Here is an 11069-nt window from a genome sequence, read left to right as displayed (position 1 = left end):
AAGTTTCCAAAGGAAAATGTGTTTTTATCATCATAAAGTTTATTGGCTACTAAAGTTGATCGTGTTGTGTTTCATACTATAAATGTTTATGAGAGATCGTGCTTGTCAGGCAATAAATGTCATTATCAGGGATTGCCATTGTCTTCTCGGATCAGGTAATATGAAACTGGAGTCACTCAGACGATTAAACATCAATAAAATGGGTGGAAATTGTGTCCTTAGAGTGGACTCTAATATGTCATAACCATATAGCAATTATTCACTGAGTAAGTTAGATGTATAGTACTCCAGAACATAATGCTGTATCCTATATTATGAAGGGTTCTGACTTTCTATCTGCGGTTTCATTTTTTGTCCTGTCTCGACCGATCTTTTATAGAGGAAGGAATTCTGACAATCAACCTTGACTAAGGCAGCAACAGAATCATGGATAGGTAATCTGAATCTTTTGACCTAAGTAAAACAGAGCAGAGTGTAATATCTTAGTGTCAGGTAGAGTATCCCAAAGTCAAATACAGTATCCTATAGTTAAGAACAGTATTCCATTGTTAAGTTATACGAGCCAAAGTGAAGAACAGAATCCCATAAATCAAGTATAGGATGGCAAAAGTCAAGTATAGGATTGCATAAATCAAGTATAGGATGTCATAAGTCAAGTATACGATGCCATAATTTAAGTAGAGGATGTGATAATCAAGTATAGGATGCTATAAGTAGATTATAGAATGCTATAAGTCAAATATAGGATGTCATAAGTCAAGTATAGGGTGTCATAAGTCAAGTATAGGGTGTCATAAGTCAAGTATAGGATGTCATAAGTCAAGTATATGATGGCATAAGTCAATTATAGCATGGCATAAGTCATGTATAGGATGCCATAAGTCAGGTATTGGATACCATAAGTCAGGTATTGGATACCATAAGTGAAATATAGGATGGCAAAAGTCAATTATAGCATGGCATAAGTCAAGTATAGGGTGCCATTAGTCAGGTATTGGATACCATAAGTCAGGTATTGGATACCATAAGTGAAATATAGGATGGCAAAAGTCAATTATAGCATGGCATAAGTCATGTATAGGATGTCATAAATCAAGTATATGATGTCATAAGTCAAGTATAGGATGCCATCAATCCACTATAGGATTCCTATGCATAAGTCAAATATAGGATGGCATAAGTCAAGTAGAGGATGCCAAAAGTCAGGTATTGGATACCATAAGTCAGGTATTGGATACCATAAGTGAAATATAGGATGTCATAAGTCAAGTATAGGATGCCATAAGTCAAGTATAGGGTGCCATTAGTCAAGTATAGGATGCCATAAGTCAAGTATAGGATGGCATATGTCAAGTATATGATGTCATAAGTCAAGTATATGATGTCATAAGTCTAGTATAGGATGTCATCAGTCAAGTGTAGGGTGCCATAAGTCAAGTATAGGATGTCATAAATCAAGTATATGATGTCATAAGTCAAGCATAAGTTGCCATCAATCCAGTATAGGATTCCTATGCATAAGTCAAATATAGGATGGCATAAGTCAAGTAGAGGATGTCATAAGTCTAGTATAGGATGTCATCAGTCAAGTGTAGGGTGCCATAAGTCAAGTATAGGATGTCATTAGTCAAATATAGGATGGCATATGTCAAGTATAGGATGGCACAAGTCAAGTATAGTATGCCATAAGTCAAGTATAGGATGTCATCAGTCACAATTAGAGGATGTCATATGTCAAGTATATGATGGCATAAATCAAGTGTATGATGGCATAAGTCAAGTATAGGATGTCATAAGTCAAGTATAGGATGTCATCAGTCAAGTAGAGGATGTCATATGTCAAGTATATGATGGCATAAATCAGGTATAGGATGTCATAAGTCAAGTAGAGGATGCCATAAGTCAAGTAGAGGATGGCATAAATCTAGTATAGCATGCAATAAGCAAAGTATAGGACGTCATAAGTCAAGCATAGAACGTCATAAGTCAAGTATAGGATGTCATAAATGAAGGATAGGATGCCCTCAATCCAATATAGAATGCTATAAGTCAAGCATAAGATGCCATCAATCCAGTATAGGATTCCTATGCATAAGTCAAGTAGAGGATGCTATAAGTCAAATATAGGATGGCATGAGTCAAGTAGAGGATGTCATAAGTCAAATATAGGATGGCATAAGTCAGGTAGAGGATGTCATAAGTGAAATATAGGATAGCATCAGTCAAGTATAGGATGGCAAAAGTCAAGTATAGCATGGCATAAGTCAAGTATATGATGGCATAAATCAAGTATAGCATGCCATAAGTCAAGTATATGATGGCATAAATCAAGTATAACATGCCAGAAGTCAAGTTTAGCATGCCATAAGTCAGGTATAGAATGCCATAAGTCAAGTATAGGATGTCATAAGTCAAGTATAGGATGTCATAAGTCAAGTAGAGGATGTCATAAGTCAAGTATAGGATGCTATAAGTCAAATATAGGATGTCATAAGTCAAGTATGATGGCATAAATCAAGTAAAGTATGCCAAAAGTCAAGTATAGCATGCCATAAGTCAGGTATAGAATGCCATAAGTCAAGTATAGGATGTCATAAGTCAAGTATATGATGGCATAAATCAAGTATAGCATGCCATAAGCAAAGTATAGGACGTCATAAGTCAAGCATAGAACGTCATAAGTCAAGTATAGGATGTCATAAATGAAGGATAGGATGCCCTCAATCCAGTATAGAATGCTATAAGTCAAGCATAAGATGCAATCAATCCAGTATAGGATTCCTATGCATAAGTCAAGCAGAGGATGCTATAAGACAAATATAGGATGGCATAAGTCAAGTAGAGGATGTCATAAGTCAAATATAGGATGGCATAAGTCAGGTAGAGGACGTCATAAGTGAAATATAGGATGGCATATGTCAAGTATAGGATGGCACAAGTCAAGTATAGTATGCCATAAGTCAAGTATAGGATGTCATCAGTCACAATTAGAGGATGTCATATGTCAAGTATATGATGGCATAAATCAAGTGTATGATGGCATAAGTCAAGTATAGGATGTCATAAGTCAAGTATAGGATGCCATAAGTCAAGTATAGAGTCATATGATGGCATAAATCAGGTATAGGATGTCATAAGTCAAGTAGAGGATGCCATAAGTCAAGTAGAGGATGGCATAAATCTAGTATAGCATGCAATAAGCAAAGTATAGGACGTCATAAGTCAAGCATAGAACGTCATAAGTCAAGTATAGGATGTCATAAATGAAGGATAGGATGCCCTCAATCCAATATAGAATGCTATAAGTCAAGCATAAGATGCCATCAATCCAGTATAGGATTCCTATGCATAAGTCAAGTAGAGGATGCTATAAGTCAAATATAGGATGGCATGAGTCAAGTAGAGGATGTCATAAGTCAAATATAGGATGGCATAAGTCAGGTAGAGGATGTCATAAGTGAAATATAGGATAGCATCAGTCAAGTATAGGATGGCAAAAGTCAAGTATAGCATGGCATAAGTCAAGTATATGATGGCATAAATCAAGTATAGCATGCCATAAGTCAAGTATATGATGGCATAAATCAAGTATAACATGCAATAAGCAAAGTTAGGACGTCATAAGTCAAGTATAGGATGTCATAAGTCAACCATATGATGGCATAAATCAAGTATAGCATGCCAGAAGTCAAGTTTAGCATGCCATAAGTCAGGTATAGAATGCCATAAGTCAAGTATAGGATGTCATAAGTCAAGTATAGGATGGCATAAGTCAGGGATAGGATGTCATAAGTCAACTATATGATGGCATAAATCAAGTATAGCATGCCAAAAGTCAAGTATAGCATGCCATAAGTCAGGTATAGAATGCCATAAGTCAAGTATAGGATGTCATAAGTCAAGTATATGATGGCATAAATCAAGTATAGCATGCCATAAGCAAAGTATAGGACGTCATAAGTCAAGCATAGAACGTCATAAGTCAAGTATAGGATGTCATAAATGAAGGATAGGATGCCCTGGATCCAGTATAGAATGCTATAAGTCAAGCATAAGATGCAATCAATCCAGTATAGGATTCCTATGCATAAGTCAAGCAGAGGATGCTATAAGACAAATATAGGATGGCATAAGTCAAGTAGAGGATGTCATAAGTCAAATATAGGATGGCATAAGTCAGGTAGAGGATGTCATAAGTGAAATATAGGATGGCATAAGTCAGGTATAGGATGCCATAAGTGAAATATATGATATCATAAGTCAAGTATAGGATGTCATATGTCAAGTATAGGATGGCATAAATCAAAGCAGGATGCCATAAGTCAAGCATAGGATGTCATAAGTCAAGTATATGATGGCATAAGTCAAGTATAGCACGGCATAAGTCAAGTATAGGATGCCATATGTCAAGTAGCATAAATCAAGTATAGCATGCCATAAGTCAGGTATAGAATGCCATAAGTCAATTATAGGATGTCATAAGTCAAGTATATGATGGCATAAGTCAGGTATAGGATGCCATAAGTGAAATATAGCATGGCATATGTATAATATGTCAAGTATAGGATGCCATAAGTCAAGTATAGGATGGCATAAGTCAATATAGTCAAGCATATGGCATAAGTCAAGTATATGATGGCATAAGTCATAAGTCAAAGTATATGATGGCATAAATCAAGTATAGGATGCCATAAGTCAAGTATAGGATGTCATATAGTCAAAGTCATATAGGATGGCATAAGTCAAGTATAGGATGTCATAAGTCAAGTCATATAGATGCCCTCATCCAAATATAATGCATAAGTCAAGCATATGCCATAGATGCATAAGTCAAGTATAGGATGTCATAAGTCAAATATAGGATGGCATAAGTCAAGTAGAGGATGTCATAAGTCAAATATAGGATGGCATAAGTCAGTAGAGGATGTCATAAGTCAAATATAGGATAGTCGTATAGGTCATGTGCATAAGTCAAGTATAGGATGGCATAAGTCAAATATGATATAAGGTATAGGATGCCATAAGTCAAGTATATGGATGGCATAAGTAAATATATGTATATCATAAGTCAAGTATAGGATGTCATAAGTCAAATATAGGATATCATAAGTCAAGTATAGGATGGCATCAGTCAAGTATAGGATGGCAAAAGTCAAGTATATGATGGCATAAGTCAAGTATAGCACGGCATAAGTCAAGTATAGTATGGCATAAGTCAAGTATATGATGTCATAAGTCAAGTATATGATGTTATAAGTCAAGTATAGGATGTCACCAGTCAAGTATAGGGTGCCATAAGTCAAGTATAGGATGTCATAAATGATAGTATAGTCAAGTATAGCATAAGTCATGGCAAATAGTGCATATAAGTCAAGTATATGATGGCATAAGTCAAGTATAGCACGGCATAAGTCAAGTATAGGATGCCATATGTCAAGTATAGGGTGCCATAAGTCAAGTATAGGATGTCATAAGTCAAGTATAGGATGGCATAAGTCAGGGATAGGATGTCATAAGTCAACTATAGTATATAAGATGGCATAAATATCATAAGTATAGGATGCATAAGTCAAGTATAGCATGCCAAGTCAAGTCATAATAAGTCAAGTATATGATGGCATAAATCAGGTATAGGATGTCATAAGTCAAGTAGAGGATGCCATAAGTCAAGTAGAGGATGGCATAAATCTAGTATAGGATGTCATAAGTCAAATATAGCATGCCATAAGTCAAGTATAGGATGGCATAAATCAGGGATAGGATGTCCTAAGTCAACTATATGATGGCATAAATCAAGTATAGCATGCCAAAAGTAGGATGCATAAGTATAGGATGGCATAAGTCATATAGGATGCCATAAGTCAAGTATAGGATGTCATAAGTCAAGTATAGGATGTCATAAGTCAAGTATAGTGGCATAGTCAAGTATAGGATGTCAAATAAGGATGTCATAAGTGAAATACAGGATGGCATCAGTCAAGTATAGGATGGCAAAAGTCAAGTATAGCATGGCATAAGTCAGGTATAGGATGCCATAAATCAAGTATATGATGGCATAAGTCAGGTATAGGATGCCATAAGTGAAATATAGCATGGCAAAAGTCATGTATAATATGTCATCAGTCAAGCATAGGATGCCATAAGTCAAGTATAGGATGTCATAAGTCAAATATAGGATGGCATAAGTCAAGTATAGGATGTCATAAGTCAAATATAGGATATAGGATGCATACAATAAGTCAAATATAGTCAACGCATAAGTCAAGTATAGATGCCATAAGTCCTATATAGGATGTCATAAGTCAAATATAGGATGGCATAAGTCAAGTATAGGATGTCATAAGTCAAATATAGGATGGCATAAGTCAAGTAGAGGAAGTAAAAAGACAAATAAAGGATGTCATAATTCAAGTATAGGATGTCATAAGTCAAGTATAGGATGGCATAAGTCAGTATAAGTCAGGTATAGATGCCATGTGAAATATAGCATGGCATAAGTCAAGTATAGGATGTCATAATTCAAGTATATGATTGCATAAGCAAGTATATTATTTAATAAGTCAAGTATATGATGTGACCAGTAAAATATAGGATGGCATAAGTCAAGTATAGGATGTCATAAGTCAAATATAGGATGTCATAGGTCAAATATAGGATGTCATAAGTCAAATATAGGATGTCATAAGTCAAGTATAGGATGTCATAAGTCAAATATAGGATGTCATAAGTCAAGTATAGGATGTCATAAGTCAAATATAGGATGGCATAAGTCAAGTATAGGATGTCATAGGTCAAATATAGGATGTCATAAGTCAAATATAGGATGTCATAAGTCAAATATAGGATATCATAAGTCAAGTATAGGATGTCATAAGTCAAGTATATGATGGCATAAGTCAAGTATAGTACGGCATAAGTCAAGTATAGGATGCCATATGTCAAGTATAGGGTGCCATAAGTCAAGTATAGGATGGCATAAGTCAAGTATATGATGTCATAAGTCAAGTATAGGATGTCACCAGTCAAGTATAGGGTGCCATAAGTCAAGTATAGGATGTCATAAGTCAAGCATAGGATGCCATAAGTCAAGTATAGGATGTCATAAGTCAAATATAGGATGGCATAAGTCAAGTATAGGATGTCATAAGTCAAATATAGGATGTCATAGGTCAAATATAGGATGTCATAAGTCAAATATAGGATGCCATAAGTGAAATATATGATATCATAAGTCAAGTATAGGATGTCATAAGTCAACTATATGATGGCATAAATCAAGTATAGCATGCCAGAAGTCAAGTTTAGCATGCCATAAGTCAGGTATAGAATGCCATAAGTCAAGTATAGGATGTCATAAGTCAAGTATAGGATGTCATAAGTCAAGTATATGATGGCATAAGCAAGTATATGATGTCATAAGTCAAGTATAGGATGTCACCAGTCAAGTATAGGGTGCCATAAGTCAAGTATAGGATATCTTAAGTCAAGTATAGCATGGCAAAAGTCATATATAATATGTCATCAGTCAAGCATAGGATGCCATTAGTCAAGTATAGGATGTCATAAGTCAAACATAGGATGTCATAAGTCAAGTATAGGATGTCATAAGTCAAATATAGGATGTCATAGGTCAAATATAGGATGTCATAAGTCAAGTATAGGATGTCATAAGTCAAATATAGGATATCATAAGTCAAGTATAGGATGGCATAAATCAAGTATAGGATGTCATGCTAGAGTATAGTATTACCTAATCAGGTATAATTCCCAAGGGTCAAGTACCGTATTCCAGAGTTAAGTTCATTATCCTCTTATCGCAAATTGTATCCCAGAATAAATTAGAGTATCCCAGATTTAAGCATATTATCTCATCAAGTTCACTGTCACAAAGTCAAGTATAGTATCCCATAGAGAAGTGCTGTTCACCAGTATAAAGTACACTATCCCAAATTCAAGTGTACTATTTTTACATTGTAAAGTAAACTATCCAAGAATCAAGAAGGCTTTCTTATATCTCATAGTCACGTTAAGTATCCCACAGTACAGTTTCCTAGAGTCAAGTAGAAATTCTAAGAGTTCAGTACAGTATTCCAATATCTCGTTATCATGCAAGTGCACTATTGTCAAGTACTATATCTAATAGTCAAGTTCAATATCCCAAAGTCATGCATAATAAACCGTAGTCAAGTAACTATTCAAAGGTCAAATAAAGTGTTTTGTCAAGTTCAGTACCCCAAAGTCAAGTACATCTTCAAAGAGCCAAGTACATAATACTAGAGTCAAGTACAGTATCCTAAAGTCATGTACAGTATCTCATAGTGGAGTACAGTATTTCAAAGTTAATTACAGTGTCGTGGAGTCAAGTACAGTATCCTTCAGCCATGTACAGCATCTCAGAGTCAGGACCTGTATCCCAGATTCATGTACACTATCTCATAGTAGAGTACAGTATCGCATAGCGAAGTACAGTATTGCATAATCAAGACCTGTATCTCAAAGTCATGAAGTACAGTTTTTAAGAATCAAGAACAATATCCTTAAGACAAATACAATACTGCAGAGACAATTATAGTATACCGGAGTGAAGTACAGTATCCCAGGATCAAGAACTGTATCGCAGAGACAAGTATACTACCCCAAAGGCATGAAGTACAGTTTCCAAGAGCCAAGTATAGTATCCCATATTCAAGTACGTATCACAGAGTGGAGTACAATATCCCAGACTCCCAGACTCAAGAACTGCATCCCAGAGACAAGTATACTACCCCAAAGGCATGAAGTACAGTTTCCAAGAGCCAAGTATAGTATCCCATAGTCAAGTACGTATCACAGAGTGGAGTACAATATCCCAGACTCCCAGACTCAAGAACTGCATCCCAGAGACAAGTATACTACCCCAAAGTCATGAAGTACAGTTTCTAAGAGCCAAGTATAGTATCCTAGTCAAGACAAGTATACTACCCCAAAGTCATGAAGTACAGTTTCCAAGAGCCAAGTATAGTATCCCATAGTCAAGTACGTATCACAGAGTGGAGTACAATATCCCAGACTCCCAGACTCAAGAACTGCATCCCAGAGACAAGTATACTACCCCAAAGTCATGAAGTACAGTTTCTAAGAGCCAAGTATAGTATCTCATAGTCAAGTACGTATCGCAGAGTGGAGTACAATATCCCAGAGCCAAGTAACATTTCCCATAGTGGAGTACAATATCCCAGACTCCCAGACTCAAGAACTGTATCCCAGAGATCCCAAAATCATGTAGTAGTTTCCAACTATCAAGTTTGGTATCCAAGGGCCAAATACAGTATCCCATTAAAATGTTTCTTTTCCAAAATGCTTCAATCAAAGTCAGTCAGAGTCATTACCTGAGGAGGGCAATCTATTCACAAATTACGAAAGTTCATTTGACTCTTTGGGACAGAATGAAAGGGGCCCGACAAACGTTTCCCCCAAAATAGCATGTGTATCCCCCCCCCTTCCCAACATGATATTGCTATTCAATTTTGTTGTTCTATATAATTATTGAAATATTCTTAAAGCGCCATTAATACATTATGTGTACTTCGGTAGTTGTATATGTAAATGATTACACCTGGTCAGGTATGATTATGTAACAGCTATAGCCAGTGATGGAGCAGACTCGGCTGTCAATACAGGTGTATAGCCAATAGCTGGGAGGCAATTAGCAGATGGTTGGCTTAAGGTCACACCAGAATATCTAACATCAGAACATCAGTAATAGATGCATACATATTCTCTCAAATACCGAAGTATTGAAGTATGCAGTATTAATTAAGATGGTTTATAAAACACATATTTTTTTTAAATCGTGTATATTCTGTTTTAATTGTTTTTTAATTGTTAAGTATGAACCGTGATCTAAAAGAGATTTGTTGACGAAATTTGGGCACAGAAACTGTATAGTAGCTTACACAAAGAGATATTATGAAATGTGTAACAAGTCCAAAATATTCTTTATATTGCTTTGCGCTAAACATGAAAGAAACTTTCAGAACAAAAGTATAAATTTCAGTTTTATTTGCATATTATAAATCATTGCTGATCATAGATGTCTATTCACATGTTAAACGATCAGTATGATTTAGTTTGCATGATAGATGAAAATAAACTTAAAAATTGTAACTCTATACCTTTAACTAGATACTAAGAGGAAAAACATTTTTTAAAAAGAAAGAAAAAAAAAAAAAAAAAAAAAAATTAGCAAATGAAATATATCAATTCGTAACATTATACCATGAATATATTTAACCGGTATGAATTCAAAGATGATATCTCAAAAAATACAAATTCCTTATTTTACTCGATTTTTGTTGCATTTCGCAAAATGCTTTATGCACTAGTTTAGAACCTTCATCACTTGAAGAATCATTTTCTTTTATTGCATAGATTAAGAGAGGGTAGGGCTTATTAGCATGCTCCAAGTCGGCGCAACATATCGCGAGGTTGCAACTCAGTTGGGTGTCACTTAAAAGACAGTATATCATTCATGGCAACGTTTTAATGCAACTGTTTTAAAACTCGACCGTCCAAAAGCGGTCGACCACAAGATAAAACCCCTCACGAAGACCATCTAATACTGCTGCAGCATCTTAAGGATCAGTTTTCTTCCTGCAACTGTAACAGCAAGGACTTAAATTGGTCGACGGGTAAGCAACCAGACTATTCGTAACAGACTGGATTGTCACAGAATGTGTGCACAAAGGCCTTACATATGAACACAAGACCCGTCCTTCGGCAACACCATCACACCAATCGCCTTGATTGGGCTTGGCGACAATGTAGATGACTATACTCCACCGCCGCAATATTTTGTTCACTAACGAGTCGAGATTTTGTTACATGTACAATTATTGGATGCATTTAGATATCTACCATGGCAGGAATGCTGCAGATTGCTGTGTAGTCCAGCATGAAGGAGATGATTGAGGTAGCGTGATGATTTTGGGCGGCATACCAGGTGGAAATCGAACCGTATTTGTCATTATCAATGCCAATTTAAATGCAATTCTGTATCGGGACGGAAATTTAGCACCCGTCGATGTTTC

Source organism: Ylistrum balloti, unplaced genomic scaffold (assembly GCF_031769215.1).
Source record: "Ylistrum balloti isolate Yb309-2 unplaced genomic scaffold, AGI_CSIRO_Ybal_v1 Utg369614, whole genome shotgun sequence".
NCBI lineage: Eukaryota > Metazoa > Mollusca > Bivalvia > Pectinida > Pectinidae > Ylistrum > Ylistrum balloti.
The sequence above is the reverse complement of the archived record's forward strand: the minus strand, read 5'-3'. Positions refer to the sequence as shown.